The sequence below is a fragment of the Idiotropiscis lumnitzeri genome, unplaced genomic scaffold (assembly GCF_059441095.1).
Source record: "Idiotropiscis lumnitzeri isolate Australia: NSW breed Sydney's pygmy pipehorse unplaced genomic scaffold, RoL_Ilum_1.0 HiC_scaffold_23, whole genome shotgun sequence".
Lineage (NCBI taxonomy): Eukaryota > Metazoa > Chordata > Actinopteri > Syngnathiformes > Syngnathidae > Idiotropiscis > Idiotropiscis lumnitzeri.
Window position 1 is genome coordinate 217,183 of NW_028283561.1, and position 18,197 is coordinate 235,379.

Genomic DNA, 18,197 nt, shown 5'->3' on the forward strand with positions numbered 1-18,197 from the left:
GGTGCGTACAGTAAGGATTAAAACTAAGTCAAGTGTTTTGGATCGGCCAATTACTAAGGTCTGTCTTCTGCAGGGAGCAGATGAGCAGTGAAAATTTGGGATTATGAACACGAACTTTGGACATTGATTCATCATGAACACATCTGAATGAACTTTATAATATTTGTCTTTTTTTTGTGATTGACATTTCTAGTGCATGACCTCTACTATATTTGCAATTCTCTTTGTGCCTTGGGGTAGTTATATGATCATTACGTCTCTTACCATAGATTGGGATGTAATTATTTGCACAATAATTAGGGGCCGGATTGTAGGAGCTGTACAGTGTTGGGTGGTTTTCTTTTGTTGCGATGCATGCTCGTGTGTTGTGCACGCACCAAGCGTGCACACACTCCACTTTTATGGTGATTGGTGATGTCACAGGGGGGGGAGTGGTCTTCTCTTATTAGTAGTTGCACTCACCTGTGGGTAGTGGTTGTTTGGTTTTGGATCGTGTGGTGGGGTGAGCAAGGGGAAGAAACCTTTTGCTGACCGTACAATTCTGCGTAAACGAACATCGACTGCAAGCGCAACGTGTCCTGAACTGGAGCATAAAACAACTGTGGAACATCGGCCAACTCATGTTGCGGAGAAAGAGAGAGAGACAGCAGAGCAGCCAAAGAGAGCGACAATGACAGACAAGTAAGTGCCTGTCATTTGCTTCCGTGATGGATGCGCCTCTATAGACAGTCAAGCCAGTTGGGATGCGCGTCATCAATGTTTTCCACCTCTTAGCCTGCCGTGGCGTAATTTAAGTTGGACGCCACAACACTATCATTGCAGTACTTTTCTATCATTTCAGTACTCTTATCATTCCAGTACTTTTATCATTGCAATATTTTTATCATTGCAGTATTTTCAATCATTCAGTAGTTTTTATCATTACAGCGTTTCCCCTCTGTATAATGGACAGGCATTAGGAGTGTTTCCTTACACTAGATACATTTATACTGTCTATATTTACATGCTTTTTATGAATGTCTGCTGCTAATGTTTTACATTAACGGCTACATTACGCCGCCGACTCTGTGTGATCTATACTTAAGCAACCAAACCTTGACCCAGAGAGTCTCATCAACTATAGGCCGGTTTCAAATCTTCCGTTTATTGCAAAAATTCTTGAGAAAGTCGTAGCGCAACAACTTAATGAATATATGACTGCTAATAATCAATTTGAACCTTTCCAATCGGGTTTTAGAGCTGACCACTCTACTGAGACGGCCCTTGCTAAAGTTACTAATGATCTTCTCATAGCTATGGACGCCGACACCTCATCAATATTACTCTTACTCGATCTTAGTGCCGCTTTTGATACCGTTGATCATAACATATTATTAAAACGCCTTGAAACGTGTGTTGGCATTTCAGGTTCAGCGCTTTCTTGGTTTAATTCGTATCTGTCGGAGAGGACGCACCGTGTAATTCATGGCAATACGACTTCGGATCTTTGTAAGATCACATGTGGAGTTCCGCAGGGATCGGTACTTGGACCTCTATTGTTTAGCATCTATATGCTACCGCTTGGTGATATTATACGGAAATATAACATTAGTTTTCACTGTTATGCTGATGATACGCAATTATACATGCCGTTGGATATAACGAATCCGCGCGACTGCTATAAATTAGAGGCGTGCCTTGCCGAAATTAAACAATGGATGTCTTTCAATTTTTTGCGTCTTAACTCAGATAAAACCGAGATGCTCATCATTGGACCAGCGCGTCATCGGTACCTTCTCAAAGACACCACTCTGAATATCGATAAATGTAATATTATCCAAAAGGATTCAACAAAAAATGTCGGTGTTATATTTGACGCAACTATGTCATTTCAAATGCACATTAAAAATATTACTCGAACTGCGTTTTTTCATCTGCGTAACATTGCTAAAATTCGCCCAATTCTATCAACGTGTGACGCGGAAATCTTAATCCATGCGTTTGTTACGTCTCGCCTCGACTATTGTAACGCTTTGCTCTCGGGTCTCCCCATGTCGAGTATTAAAAGTCTGCAGTTAGTTCAAAATGCAGCAGCTAGACTCTTAACTAAGACGAGAAAGTTTGATCATATTACCCCGATATTAGCCAATTTGCATTGGCTTCCGTTCCACTTGAGATGTGATTTTAAAGTTCTGCTACTTACTTTTAAAATATTGCACGGCTTAGCACCTTCTTATCTCGTTGACCTCGTGGTACCATATGTTCCGTCCCGAAACCTTCGCTCACAAAATGCTGGTCTTTTAGTGATCCCGCGAGCCAAAAAGAAGTCTGCAGGTTCTAGAGCGTTCTCTATTCGGGCACCAATGCTTTGGAATGCACTACCCTCAGATATTAGAGGCGCCACCTCAGTAGAAATGTTCAAAACACTATTAAAGACGCATTTATACTCTTGTGCATTTAGCTGAAATATTTGTTGGCCTGTTTACTGCCGCTTTTTTTTTTTCTTTTGTTTTCTTTTCTGCCCCCTTTTCCCCCGGCTGGGGGATTAGCTGACGGTGACCCACTAGGAAGTTTAAGGCATTGACCAACTGGGCATGCACCTGTTCCAGTGATGTCGTCTTCCTGCAGCGCGACATTTGATCAATTTATTTATATACTTTAGCATCTAATTTAATTATTTGTTGGCCTGTTTACTGCCGGTTCTTCTCTTTTCTGCCCCCTCCTTCCCCTGCTTGGGAATTAGGTGATGGGGACATGCTTTGAAGATTACGGCACTGACGAACCGGGAAGGGACCTGCTCTGCCAAAGTCGTCTTCATGCAGCGCCTTTTCTGATTTCCTTATATTTCAGCACTTCATTGAACTACTTGTTGGCCTGTTTGCTATTTCTGTTCTTTCTTTTCTGTTCCCAATTCCCCGAATTAGGTGATGGCGATTCACTTGGAAGTGGCTGTACTGAATTTACACCAACTGACTGGTACAAGATCGAAGGCTCATCTTCGGATATGCTGCCATGGATATTACGGCCCTGGATGAGGACCCACTCCACTGAAGTCATCTTCCTGCAGCACTTCATTCAATTGACTCTTATATTATCTCATCTATTATTGCATAGCATCATTGTATGTGTCAAATGTGGCCCAGTTGGCATCCATTGCAGCCTGGTCATCCTGGAAGGGGGATTCCCCCATCTGTGGTCCCTTCTCAAGGTTTCTCACTTTTCCCCTAATGAGGTTTTGTGAGTTTTTCCTTGCCCTCCTGGGGGTTAAGATCGGGGATGTCGATTGTGGCTATGTAAAGCCCTTTGAGACTGTCTGTGATTAAGGGCTATACAAATAAAATTGACTTGACTTGACTTGACTATATCTTTGCTGCTGTAACACCTCAAATTTCCCCATTGTGGGACTAATAAAGGACATCTTTATCTTTATATCAACAGCTATCTTGTTTCGTAATGCCATAAGGGATTGGCTGATAGCCGTTCATCCACAGATTCAAACCCACTCTGCGTTCAATTACCCAATTTTTTTGCACGTTGTGATGGATGCAGTTGACCTGTCTGCGTTCTTCATTCTTCATTCGAGGAGTCAAATCCTCCGTTACTTGAACTTCTAATTTATACTTAGTACACCATGGGGCACACCACTGGCTTCATTGTATGTTGAATCATTTTGGCCGTGCCACTCTACTTTCTCTTTGTTGACGTCACCAAAGCCCTGGCATGTCAGTGGAGAGTTCACACAGTTTATACACAAATAATGTGAAACTTACAATTTACAATCAGTCAAGTACATTTTGTGAAATGGCACTCTCCAGGAGCTACCAATAGTTTATAAGCAGGGCCTAGTTATGAAAAACACATATAGATATGCACTAAGGCTCAAAAACCTGTTACATTCTTCGGTAATTTATCAAATAATCTATCATATCCACACCACCACCAGCTTTCCCCTCTTGGTAGTGGATTGAAGTTTATTTCAACCACTATCAAAACCAGACCCAGTGGTTTTGATAAAATTCCTAACCGTTCTGCTCTGTCAGCAACACTTACACAATTTAAATTTTCAAGACCTATTATTATAGAAAACACAGGTTCATCTTCATCAATTCTCGTCACAGGAAACACGCTGACCCAATCCATACATGTATTATTAAGAGTCGCATTATTCACAATGTCAATAACACAATTTCGTTTGCTTTTTTTGGATGTCTCGTTTTTTAAGTGCTGTCTTTTTATGAAAGTACATACCTTCCCCTGTTAATGTAGCCGTAAGGGGGCACAAGCCAGTGTCGTCTTTTGCCGGTCCCAAGCTCAGATTAATACAGTGTCAGGGCATCCGACGTAAAACCTTGGCCAAATCAAACATGCGAATCAAATATATGACTTCCATACCGGATCGATCGAGGCCTGGGTTAACAACGGCCACCACCGGTTCTGCTGACCTACAGGGCGCTGGTGGAAATTAGACTACTGTTGGTCGAAGAAGGAGAGGTGGAAGATGTGTACGAAGGAAGAAAAAGAAGAGGAACACAAAGAGTCTAGGACTGAGAGTAGGGACTTTGAATGTGGGAACTATGGCAGCTAAAGGTAGAGAGCTGGTTGACCTGATGCAGGGGAGGAAAGTGGACATACTATGTATTCAGGAGACCAGGTGGAAAGGGAGCAAAGCTAGAAGTTTAGGAGCAGGGTTCAAGTTGTTCTATTACGGTATGGATAGGAAGAGAAATGGAGTCGGAGTTATTGTGAAAGAGGAGTTTGTTAGGAACATCATGGAAGTAAAAAGTGTGTCGGATAGAATGATGAGCCTGAAGCTAGGAATCGAAGGTGTGATGATCACTGCTGTTAGCGGGTATGCGCCACAGGTAGGTTGTGAGCTGCAGGAGGAGAACTTTTGGTTGGACCTTGATGAAATGAGAGAGTTGTCATTGGAGCAGACTTCAATGGACATGTTGGGGTAGGAAACAGTGGTGATGAGGAGGCAACGGGCAGGTTTGGTATCCAGGGGAGGAACGGCGAAGGACAAATAGTGGTTGACTTTGCAAGAAGGATGGAAATGGCTGTTGTGAATACTTTCTCCCAAAAGAGGCAGGAATATAGGGTGACCTACAAGAGTGGAGGTAGGAGTACACATCCAGACTACATCTTGCGTAGACGGTGTAATCTGAAGGAGATCAGCGACTGCAAAGTAGTGGTAGGTGAGTGTGTAGCCAGACAGCATCGGATGGTAGTGTGCAGGATGACTCTGGTGGTGAAAACAACAAAGAGGGCAAAGGCAGAGCAGAGGACAAAATATTGGACGTTGAAAGGGGAAGAGTGTTGTATGACCTTAAGAAAGGAGTTGAGACGGGCTCTTGATGGTCAGGAGGAGCTCCCAAATGACTGGACAACAACAGCAAATGTGATCAGGGAGACAGGTAGGAAAGTCATCTGGAATGAAAGGAGATAAGGAGACATGGTGGTGGAATGAGGAGGTGCAGAAATGGATCCAGAGAAAGAGGTTTGCTAAGAAGAAGTGGGACAGTGAGAGGACTACAGAAAGTAGACAGGAATACAGGGACATGCAGCGGAAGGTGAAAGTGGAAGTGGCAAAGGCCAAACAAGGGGCTTACGATGACTTGTATGCAAGGTTGGACAGTAAGGAGGGAGAAACCTATCTATAGAGGTTGGCCAGGCAGAGAGACAGAGATGGGAAGGACGTGCAGCAGGTTAGGGTCATAAAGAATAAGAATGCAAATGTGTTGACAGAGGCCAGTAGTGTGATTGGAAGATGGAAAGAGTACTTTGAAGAGTTGATGAATGAGGAAAATGAAAGAGAACAAAGAGAAAAAGAGGTGGCTACTGTCGACCAGGAAGAAGCAAAGATCAGTCAGGATGAAGTGAGAAGAGCATTGAAGAGGATGAAGAGCGGAAAGGCACTCGGCCTTGATGATATACCCATGGAGCTATGGAAGTGTCAAGGAGAGATACTAGTAGAATTTCTGACTGGGTTGTTCAACAGGATCTTAGACAGTGAGAAGATGTCCGAGGAATGGAGGAGACGTGTGCTGGTGCCAATTTTTAAGAACAAGTGAGATGTGCAGAGCTGTGGCAACTCCAGAGGAATAAAGCTAATGAGCCACACAATGAAGCGTGTGGGAAAGAGTGGTGGATGCTAGACTGTGGGCAGACGTGAGCATCTGTGAGCAGCAGTATGGCTTTATGCCAAAAAAAGAGTACAACAGATCCACTATTTGTTTTGAGGATGCTGATCGAGAAGTACAGAGAAGGTCAAAAGGAGCTGCATTGTGTCTTTGTAGATCTCGAGAAAGCTTATGACAGAGTGCCCAGTGAGGAACTGTGGTTCTGTGTGAGGAAGTCTGGAGTAGCAGAGAAGTATGTTCAAGTGGTACAGGACATGTATGAGGACTGTATGACAGTGGTGAGGAGGTGTGACGGAGGAGTTCAAGGTGGAGGTGGGACTACATCAGGGATCAGCTTTGAGTCCCTCCTTGTTCGCTCTGGTCATGGACGGGATGATAGATGAGGTTAGACAGGAATCTCCATGGACCATGATGTTTGCAGATGACATTGTGATCTGTAGTGAGAGCAGGGAACAGGTGGAGGAGAAGCTGGAGGCATGGAGGTTTGCCCTTGAAAGGAGGGGAATGAAGATTAGCCGTAGCAAGATGGAGTATCTGTGTGTAAATGAGAGGGACTCAAGAGGAAGAGTGAGCTTACAGGGAGGACAGACCAAGACCAAGTACAGAGGACAGGGTTAGGTGGAGACAACTAATTCGTTGTGGCGACCCCTGAAGGGAAAAGCCGAAAGAAAAGAAGACATACCGTCCCCTGTAACATTGTTCTGGAGACCAATAGTTACCCACTATGAGTATTAATTAGAGAATTGCAACTCAAGTCTAAAACATGTCCTCCAAGGCACAACCAATACATCTCATAACCTTTTTCAGTTATCTGCTTGGTGTTTGCAAATCCCTTTTAAGTAGAAATTGGGACTGTCAATTTTGGTATTGTGCTATAGTCAAAGTTTGCTTATGTTACTCTGGGTCATCCCCACATATAACATTACTGAAATAACAGAATAACAGTGTATACATCCAACACAGAACAGCTACTTTTAACCACTTCAGGATCATTTCGGCTGAAATATCCCCTCTACTTAGTCTGGTGTCTTATAACATAAAACCACCTTATCATCAGACTTTTGCTCATCTCCTTTGTAGTAGTTTTCAACCGAAATTATCTTTTTAAACGTGTCAAATGCACCAACGTTGACTTTTCTGCAATCTTTACAGCTGTGAGAGTTGTCAATAAAACTTAACATGGCCTTCCCTCTTGGGTAGTTTCAAGTGTTTGTTCTTCACACTTTGTATTCGAACATTTTTCTCATACAGTCAGCTGAAGTTGCTTCATCATCTATTTCCCATCGGTTCTTAAATTTGAGGTATTCTTTAAGGCCTTCCAAACAATGTTTTACAATGTCTCAGCCCCGAATACAATACAATACAATACAATGCAATACCACTCTCTTGATATAACTATAATCACATAAACACATATACAGTTGATACTAGAGAAACAGGAGAACAGCAACAGTCTCATGTTGAGTCAAAAGCCCAAAAATTCATCTTCAAACGAGGTTTAAAAGTGGACAGAGAGGTGACCCGCATAACATTTAATGGAAAGTCACAGTGCTTGTAGTTTTCACAAACAGTTTTACTAATTCCATACACTGTGTCCACTGCCTTCCCGTTTCCTCAATGCATAGACTTTTTTTTTTTTTTTCATTCATTCGTTTCACCAATCCAGATGTTTGAGGGTGGTAAGCACAATTATTCTTCAAATCAATGTGAAACATCATTCCTATCTCTTTCACAAGTTGGTTAACAAAATGGGTACCATAATCACTGTGTACCTTTTTTTTCTCTGGAATAGCATATCCATGAATGGTATCCTTGCAAAGTCCTTTAGCCGCTGTCAATGCATCTGGATTTGTTGGTTAGAAAGAGTTCTAACCATTTTGAATTTACATTTATGATGACCAAACATTTTTGTTCTTCTTCTTCATAAAATGTGTCTGTAGGCTTCTGTTTTTTGTTTTTTTTATCTTTTATGACCGTTTCAGCATGGAGGGCGTAATTCATATACACCTCTGGGTGCCTTTTAGCAGGCTAATATAATGTTTTGTTAACCCTGCTTCGAATTGCCTCTTTTGAACCTGCATGGAGAACATTCTTCAACTGCTGTTGAACTGACCAATTTTCTCCTTCCTGAAAGCCTCTGTGAATCTCTAACACAGATGCCATTCTCACTCTGTATTCCTCAGAAAGGCTCATCATCCTTTTGTTTTACTCTTGCGCGCTTGGTTCTTCTGTCAACTAATCCTGCACCAGGTGCCCAAATTCATAACTATCATGGCCAAAATCCCATTTGCAACTCTTTGATTAAAGCCATAAATTGTATAATACCTATTTATATTTCTAAATAAGAAGCAAATATATTTCATTTTATCATCCCTCCTGTATGAGAATTATTTTGTCACCATGCCTCAACATAGCAGCCCATTTGCTAAGTTTATAGATTGGTCATACACAGATCATGTAGCGATGTTACGTCATTTTCCTCCAAAGCCTATGTCTAACTTCGGGACTTCTATCGCTAAAACGTGTATGTGCTTCTATTAACACCACTAAATTCTGCTGCATGAGTTGAGTAATTTGAGGGGTAACTGCTAAACTCTTTTTTCAGTGTCATTTGTTACAACTACAATTATGTATTTATTTATTTCGCACAGATGAGCCATCTACAAATAGTACCTCTCTGTTTTCTGAAGGCAAATCTTTTTGTAGCTTTTACTTTTGGTTCCCACTTCTGCTATCTCATAACAGTCTAGTTTTGTACCATCCTCCTGACATAATAACAACGTAGCTAAGTTTAATGTTTGTACATCTCTCTATAGTCAGATGAGGTTAACAATACACATAACAATGTAGCCATACACGATAAATATCGCTCCGGCAATAAAAATGTCATGTTCATCTGCAAAAGCAATGCAGAAACCGCACGCGGTACTCTCAGCCCAGAGGATGGAACAAAACTATGGTTGCATTTGTTTCTGCAAATTTCCCCATTATGGGACTAATAAAGACCTTCTTTACCTTTATCTTAAACTACAGCAATAGATGCTGCATTAACTGCTCTCATGCAATGCAGTACTGCACATACGATATTGTCTAGTTTGAAATAGAAATATGCTCTTGGTTTCTTATCTCCTTGTTTCTACACTATAACTGAGGTCATAAAATGACCTTTTGTATCTGGATAAAGGGTCAGTGCCATACTTGATACGAACACTTGCCCCATTTATAAAACTTTTTTTTTGATTCATCACTCAACTTTAAGGGTGATGTCATCTTTAGGTCTTCCTCATACATCATTTTACTCAATGACACAGTAATTTCTGCATAATTCAAGACTCAGATTCTGCAATGATTTGTTAAGCCTAAATATGTTAATTTTAGTTATTTTCATTTGTTCAAGTCACACCTTCAGACACCAAACTCTCTCTGAATTTCCTCCCCCTGCCTGGGACTAGCATCTTACTTCACAGAGCTGTTAACTCTTTGTTACAGCACACTCATGATTTACGACTTCACCTATCCATTGCCTTCTGTCATACTGTAGACTTATCAAAGCCACTCAAAACTATCAACGTATTGAATCAAAAACATAGGTCACACTGTGGAACAATTAATTTGCAATACTAATAGAGTAAAATATGGGATAACTTATATAGTCAACCTAACAGAATACAAATTTTGTCAAAGGCTTCAGAGAACTGACTAGTAGTGATGGGAAAATGAAGCTTCAAATTTGCTTCATGAACCAGCTGTTGTATTATTGAGTCCTGTAGATGGCTCTGTTGTTTTAAAAAAAGGGTTTAAAAAATGGCAACTCAGTGTGCTTTCAGCCCAATGTTCAACAGAGGGTGCCCTCTACTGGATTCCAAAAATACTACAACTGGTCCATGAAGCAGATTTGAAGCTTAATTTACCCATCACTACCAACAAGCAGTGAGGGGCATTAAAAATCTGGCGGCTGCGCTCACTGGTAGTGGTGTAACAGTAGGAAAACACTTCATCGAATCGCAGTCATATGATTAGAAATCACATTGCACAACGCTTTCAAATTTGTGATCCATAAACCAAAAGCAATGACAAGGTCAAAATCATGTATGTTTGTGGGTGGGGCCAGACACGCACTGCCCCAAATTGAGTCAATTAGTCTCAAAAAGTCCTTTGTCACTTAATTTTCATAAGAACACACATGAATATTAAAATCTCCCGTCAACAGGATGTGATCATATTTTAGCATAATTTCGGCAAAAATATTTGGAAAGTCAATCAGAAATTCTTTGTTGTATCTAGGAGGTCGGTAAATGACAGCGCAGAGCTCAGGAGCATTTCTACCAACTTCAAAGAAAGCATTTTCCAAGCTGGTGATCGATGTGGCGAATATACACTGTTACATTCCAAATCGTTTTTACAAATAGTCGCCAGTCCACCACGACGTAACGTTCTCGAAGTGTCCAAGTAAGTAACGGGTGACCCAAAAAGATGCATACCCATGAAAATTTCAATTGTGACTTTGATTAAAAAGCTATTTATTTCAAATTACAACCACACATTATTCAGTTTATGGAAGACCATTCACCAGAGTTTCAGCTATTTCTGTCAATTTTTAGTCAATTTATGGCTTTCCCAAGATGTGCTCCAAATGTCCACCATTCCGTTGCAAGCAAACCTGTACTCATCTGACAAAGTTGTCAATCACTTTTACACACTGCTCTTTCGGGATGGCTCTTATTTTTGCTGTGATGGCAGTTGTCAGTTCCTCAATTGTTTGTGGATTTCCCTGGTATTCATTGTCTTTGAGGAAACCCCACAGATAAAAATCTGGGGGGTTAAGATCTGGTGAGTGCGGGGCCTATTCCACATCGCATCTTCTGCTTATGAGTCTCTCTTCGAACCTCTGCCTCAACCAAGCAATGGTTTCGTTGGCTGTATGAGGTGTGGCCCCGTCTTACTGAAACTATTGTGAAGCTCTCACAACCCTTCTCCGGCGTCCCAGCGACGCCCAGTACTTGTTGACAACTTTGTCAGACGAGTACAGGTTTGCTTGCAACGGAATGGTGGACATTTGGAGCACATATTGGGAAAGCCATAAATTGACTAAAAATTGACAGAAATAGCTGAAACTCTGGTGAATGGTCTTCCATAAACTGAATAATGTGTGGTTGTAATTTGAAATAAATAGCTTTTTAATCAAAGTCACAATTGAAATTTTCATGGGTACGCATCTTTTTGGGTCGCCCTGTATATGCAGGCAGTCCGAGTATCGCACTGCACTCACCAGCAGCAGTTCAAGTCGGCGTCAGGCAGAGGAAATTCATGTCATTGTGAAGAAATAGCTCTCTCAGAATTGGTTCGTCAATGAACGGACGTTTAACAATGCTGTTGGAGCAGTTTTCTTTTGAGTAATGCAGTATGGCAACACCACCACTAGGGCAATTGATGACGTCAGCACTGGTTGCGTTCATCCATAAATAACGAATGCAGGACAGGTGGGGGAACGCTGGTCGGATACCGTTTTTCAACCGCACTTACTCAAGACGCATTATTTATGTACAAACTGGAAGATAGAAGATAGTATATTGTATTGATTACCGCATATGCGCGTATGGTTTTGATTTGAAGTTTGGAAGACCTTAGCCATTTATTTATTTATTTGATTTACTTGACTTCACGGCATGACATCTGGACTGAAATGACTACGATTAAGACTAACCCTTGACTGTTTGACGTGACATACATAACTACACATCAACATCAAGACCAGTGAAGCCGAGCAAACGTCATCGCAACTTCAACCGATGGTGAGTGAGTGCGCGTTAAAACTTTCTTTCGCCAGCGTATCATTGAAACGGCAGTAACAAATGCTATCCTTGAGCGAGTTGTAGGTGTGTGTAACTCCTCAGATCGTCAATGTCTGGGAAGCTCTCTCAATATCAGGAGGTCTCTGCCACGGACGGCAGCGCAGCCTAAGCTCTCCTGGACAGAGGACAATTGGTAGCAAGCAAGAGTTAGCTCGCTGTCGAACGCGCCACAACGGAGTTCATCCTATTACAAAATGAAGTCAAAATGGTGGAAAAAGAAGAACAAGAAAAATGTCTACAAACAAAAGGGTCCTTGCAGCATTTGTTGCACAGGCTCGAATAATGACTAGAGCTACGAGCAGCTATAAACGGCCCTTGCAACAAAAGCCATATTGGGGTATTTGCACATTGGGGTACTTGCATGTTGGGATACTTACATATAGGACAATAAACTTCAAAAATAGAGATTTTTACATCATGCCTGTTCAGGACTTTTTCAACACAACTGTGTGGGAGGTATTCAGCAAAGCCCATGGGGAGGACATTAATGGTCTAACACAGTGTTTTTCAACATTTTTTGAGCCAAGGCACATTTCTTTCATTGAAAAAATCCCGCGGCACACCACCAGCTGAAAATGTGAAAGAAAAGCTTTTATCACAAGATAACTGTTTTTGAACATTGAAGAATGACCTACTAAAGGTTTTGAATATGAATCAAATAAAGAATAAAGTATCTTAGAATCTTTCACATTTATACTCACTCAGTGTGAAACCTGGGCTTGTTTGGATCAACACAGAGCTGATATATTGGCAGGAATTGATGAAAGACACACACGAAGCTCGTCCTCCACAGCTCTCAATATTTCTCTGTTTTTAGTTTTTATAGTCGTCAGGCTTGAAAAGCTCACCTCACGCAGGTATGTTGTGGAAAATGGGAGCAATGTCATAATAGCTTTGTTGGCCAGCATGGGGAACTCCTTGGCAGCTGACAACCAAAAACTGTCCAAAGGTAGATCAGCAAAGCGTAGCTTGAGTCCACGGTCCTGTCTCAGTTCAGTTAGTTCTTCCTGCTCATGTAAAATCATGTCCTTCCCTACAGCTGATGCTGAGCTGAACGGGTCCCTAACCCAGTCAAAGCACTCTGTGGAGGCTGAAGAGAAATAGAATGACATCTTCTCCTCAAGAGTTTTCAAATGTTTAACTATTATATTACACAGTGCGACAGTGTAAATATCTTGCCATTTATTGGTGAGTGGGAACATTTCAAGATTGCCACTCTCCACGTTGCTGCCAGAGTTGCACCTTTGAACGGAATCCATTAATTTTATCTGTACTGGTAAGCAGGTTTTCATTTCGGCCTTGCATTCGTTTGTTCAGTTCATTCAGATAATGAAAAATATCTGCCAGGTATGCCAGCCTTGCACATTCATCATCACCTGCAAATCAGCTTTGTGTAATCGGACCCCTCATTTGTCAGAAACACTTTGAGTTCCTCTCGCAGCTCATACACACGGGCCAGCACTTTGCCGCGGGACAACCATCGGACCTCCGTATGAAACAGCAAGGCTTTATGCTCCGCTCCCATTTCCTCACACAAAGCCGCAAATATGCGACTTTTCACAGGTCGTGACTTCATAAAGTTTACCATGCGCACAACATCATCCAACACAGGAACAAGGTCTGCTGGTAAAGTCTTGTCTACGAGGGCTTCGCGGTGTAAAAAAACGTGCGTAATGATCACCTCTGGGTTTTTTTCCTTCACTCTGCTTACAAAGCCTTTGGTGCGCCCGACCATGGCTGCAGCTCCGTCAGTGCAGACGCTCGTGCAGTTCTCCCACTTGTGGCTCCATCTACAAAACGCACATTGGCCAACGGTTGAGCGTGTCCACTTATATCAGTCGACTCATCAAGTTGCAACGCAAATTTATTACTGATACGGATCTTGTCCAAAACCACACTTTCTATGTCTGCAGACATATCATTAATTCATCTGGAAATTGTGTTATCTGAGAGCGGGACTACGGCTATTTCTTGAGCCGCTTCGGGTCCAAGCATCTCATTTACAATGGCTTTGCAGGCGGGAAGTATTAATTCCTCTGCCACAGTGTGAGACTTTTTGGATTTAGCCACAAGTTCAGTGACGTGGTAGCGAGCTTTAAGGGCTCTCTCGCTTACCTTTGCGGTTTTTCTCATGAACGTTGCTTGTTTCTCCGTGTGTTCACGCAGGCGAAAAAAATACTCCACATTTTTGTTTTGAAGTAAATGGTGTTTTGTTTGGAGATGGCGTTTAAGCTTACTTGGGACCATAGCACCGTTGGAGAGCTTTTCACCACATACCAAGCACAACGGAGTCTGTGTCGTTGCATCTCCGGTAAAAGTAAATCCAAATGAAAGATAGCTTTCGCTGTATTGCCTCGCGGCAGAAACTTTGCAGATCGTCTTTGCTTCTTTTTTTTTTACCTCCACTCATACTAGGGCCTTCATCCAGGTCCGGATTTTGTCCAGGGTCCAGTTCAGAGTCAGTATTTTTTCTCTTCAAAAATTTATCCATCACTTTCACCGTCGTTCTGTTCTCCACTTTTTTTATTCTGCTATACACTTCTCGCTGCATCCGCGTGTCACTAATTCGCTTGTCTCCAAGCACAAGGTAATTCGCTACCTGCTGCTGCTGCCGCCGCCTACTGGCATGGAACAGTACTACATTTTACTACTTTGCCAGGCGCGAGACTGCACAGGCACACAAATTGGATAATTTCCCACGGCACACCTGACAATATCACACCAGTGTGCCGCGGCACAGTGGTAGAAAAACACTGTTTTTCAACAATTTTGCAGTCCTAGAATGCAATACACACTACTACTGGGCTTTGTCCAATGCTGTACTTAAATACTGACCAATGCTGAATTTCGTTTACCATTACAGTATTCTTATTATAGTACTTTTATCATTGCAGTACTTTTACTTTTACAGTACTTTTATCACTGCAGTATTTCTATCATTGCAGTACTTTCACTATTACAGTACTTTTATCTTTGCAGTATTTTTTGTCATTGCAGTACTTTTACCACTACAGTACTTTTATCATTGTAGTATATTTTGTCATTGCAGTATATTTTATCATTGCAGTATTTTCTATAATTGCAATACTTTTACTATTCCAGTACTTTTATCATTGCAGTATTTTCTATAATTGCAGTACTTTTACAGTACTTTTATCATTGCACTATTTTCTATCATTTTACTATTTTCTATCATTTCAGTACTCTTACCATTACAGTTCTTTAATCATTGCAGTATTGTTATCATTGCAGTATTTTCAATCATTCAGTATTTCTTATCATTGCAGCGTTCTTATTTATTTCCCCTCTGTGCTATGGACAGGCATAAGGAGTGTTTCCTTACACTTGTATATGTTGTGGGATGTGTGTATATATTTGGGGATCTGTGTATATACGTTTAAACTGTGTATATTTGCATGCTTTTTATGAATGTCTGCTGCTAATGTTATACATTAACGGTACATTACGCCGCCGCCTGTGTGTGATCTATATCTTTGCTGCTGTAACACTGCAAATTTCCCCATTGTGGGACTATTAAAGGACATTTATCTTTATCTTTATCTTTATCTTTCAGTTTCACAAGATTTTGCGCGGATTTAGACCCTCAAAAAAGGCATGTAAGTTCTTTGTAAACTAAATCATCGTCTCGGAAATAGCATGTGACAAAATAAAAAACTTTCAAAAACCTTTCGTCTTCACGGTATTTAGATGAAACACCAAGTATGAAGACAATTTCAATATATTTCCGAGGAGGAATTGGTTAAAATATAAAAGTAAAAAAATGGCACAGAATTTCAAAGTAACACAAAATGGCTAACTTATGTTGAGCGTATTGTTGGAGTTGAGCCACCGAGAAATTGAGAATCATTTAGTTAATCAACCTTAAAAGCCAAACTTACTCCAATGCGTGTTCATTTTTTGTACTCAAGAAGAAATGGGTCAAAATAAAGACTCAACAACAACTGATTAGAGTTCCGATATTTTAGTTTCTTCGATTTCTGGAGTTCAGGAAATAGTACAAATACAGATATCTGGGCGGCTTTTTCTTAATCTCACGAGAAACTGTACTCGAACGAGCACAATCGAAAAATGGCGCGCTGATCTCAGCCCAGCCTCACATTTTATAGGAGGTTTTCGATATCAAGTGTCGTGTAGGTTTAATCAGTCGTCCTTGCTCCTTCCCCCGGCCCGGTCCACGTTCCACGTCCAATGCTGACGTTCTCAGGCAGGCGGCAGTCTCTCCGTCTCTCCTTCCCCTGTAATCTTGTCGGTGTGCAGATTGTGTGGTGTATGTTTTCCCAGATCAAATTATGTTTTTTGGTGTTTGGTGTTCTTTTTCCCAAGATGGCGGCGCGCATAGACCCAGCGGCTAACGGCTTTCCTCCCAGTGCTCCTTATTGCTTTTTATTTGTGTTTGCTTGGTCTTATTGGCACCAACTGAGGCACAGCATCGATATACCCGCCAGGACATCGTGGACATTGGATATCGATGCGAAATAACCAACACAGAGGAATTTTGCTATGATTGCAAAATTCCTGACGAACTGGCGGGCCGCCCGGCTCACCGTGGCTTGTCATCGGGACCGGGAGGCGGCGCAGGCGACGGAGAGAGAGGAAGCAGAAGCGGGGCTGCATGTCCGGTGTCTTGCTACGGCTACGACGGCAGCCCGACAGGCAACCACTGCCGAGTCTCTACCTCACCAACGCCAGATCCATGGTCCATAAAAGCGATGATCTGGGATTACAAATCCTGGGAAACCGTTTTGTGCGAGACAGCAGTGTGATCGTCATCACGGAATCCTGGCTGCACGCCAACGTCCCCGACGCTAGCATCCATCTAGCTGGGCGCTCGCTACATCGCGCGGATCGGACGAGCAGGGGCGGGGGGCTCTGTGTTTACGTGCATGAGAACTGGTGCGGCGATAGCACGATCGTTGAGAAGCACTCTTCCCCCGACATCGTGTACATGTCCGTTAAATGCCGGCCTTATTTTCTCCCGAGGGAGCTAACGGTAGTGCTCGTCACAGCTGTTTACATCCCTCCTGACGCTAACACGAGCACGGCGCTCTCGCTACTCGCGTGCGTCATCAATAAACATCAGCGGGCCCACCATGCTGGCATTCACATAGTAGCGGGGGACTTCAATAAGGCCAATTTAAAGACTGTACTCCCAGAATTCCACCAGCATGTCAAGTGCCCAACGAGGGGAGACAACACTCTCGACCATGTGTACTCGAACATCAAGCACGCATACAGGGCCCTCCCACTCGCCCCCCTCGGCCAGTCAGACCACCTGTCCTTGCAGCTCGCACCTGCGTACACCCCTCTCAGGCGCAGATTCAGGCCCACCACAAAGACTATGAAAACCTGGCGTGGTGACGCCATGAGTGAATTACAGGACTGCTTTCAAGATACCAACTGGGACCTCTTTGATCATCAGGACCTTGATGTTTACACCCATTGTGTACTGGACTACATTAAGTTCTGCATGGAAACTGTGTCCCTGAACAGGACCATACGGACCTTCCCAAATGCGAAGCCCTGGATGTCCAGCCAGGTCCGCTCTCTCCTCAAGGCCCGCGGCGCTGCCTTCAGGTCTGGCGACAAAGCCCAGTACAGGGTGGCCCGTGCTGACCTGAGCAAAGGCATCAAGCTAGCCAAGGCAAACTACAAGAGGAGGCTGGAGTCCCACCTTGCCAGCAACATACCACGGGAGGTGTGGCAGGGTCAACGGAGCATCACCAACTTCCCAGGCACGACCTCTGTAGACCCGAGTGCATCGCTGGCAGAGGAGCTTAACTGCTTCTACGCTCGCTTTGACTCGCCCCAACCGTCACACCCCCGCACTTCATGCCTCAACTCCCCCCGACTCACCATAGAGGAACACGATGTGAGGCGTGCGCTCCTGGCTATCAACCCCAGGAAAGCTACTGGACCCGACGGAATACCAGGCAAGGTCCTCAGAGCATGTGCCCACCAACTATCACATGTTTTCTGCAGGGTCTTCAACCGCTCCCTGGCTCGAGGAGTCATCCCCTCCTGCTTGAAAGTTTCCACCATTATTCCTGTCCCCAAAAAGTCACCCGCATTCCTCCTGAATGACTACCGTCCTGTTACTCTCACGCCAGTCATCATGAAGTGCTTCGAGAGACTGGTTCTCCAGCGCATCAGGGACTGCCTTCCTCCCACTCTGCGTAACCCCTCTGTACTCCCGATCGTCTCCGTC

At 42.9% G+C, this 18,197-nt stretch overlaps 1 protein-coding gene and 1 pseudogene across 6 annotated transcripts in view; both read left to right on the forward strand.

Moving 5' to 3' along the window:
• The window catches only part of uvssa (UV-stimulated scaffold protein A), a 177,097-nt gene that overhangs the window by 99,810 nt on the left and 59,090 nt on the right, over positions 1-18,197 (forward strand). The window lies entirely within an intron of this gene.
• LOC148316058 (uncharacterized) lies at positions 2,745-9,096 on the forward strand (annotated as a pseudogene).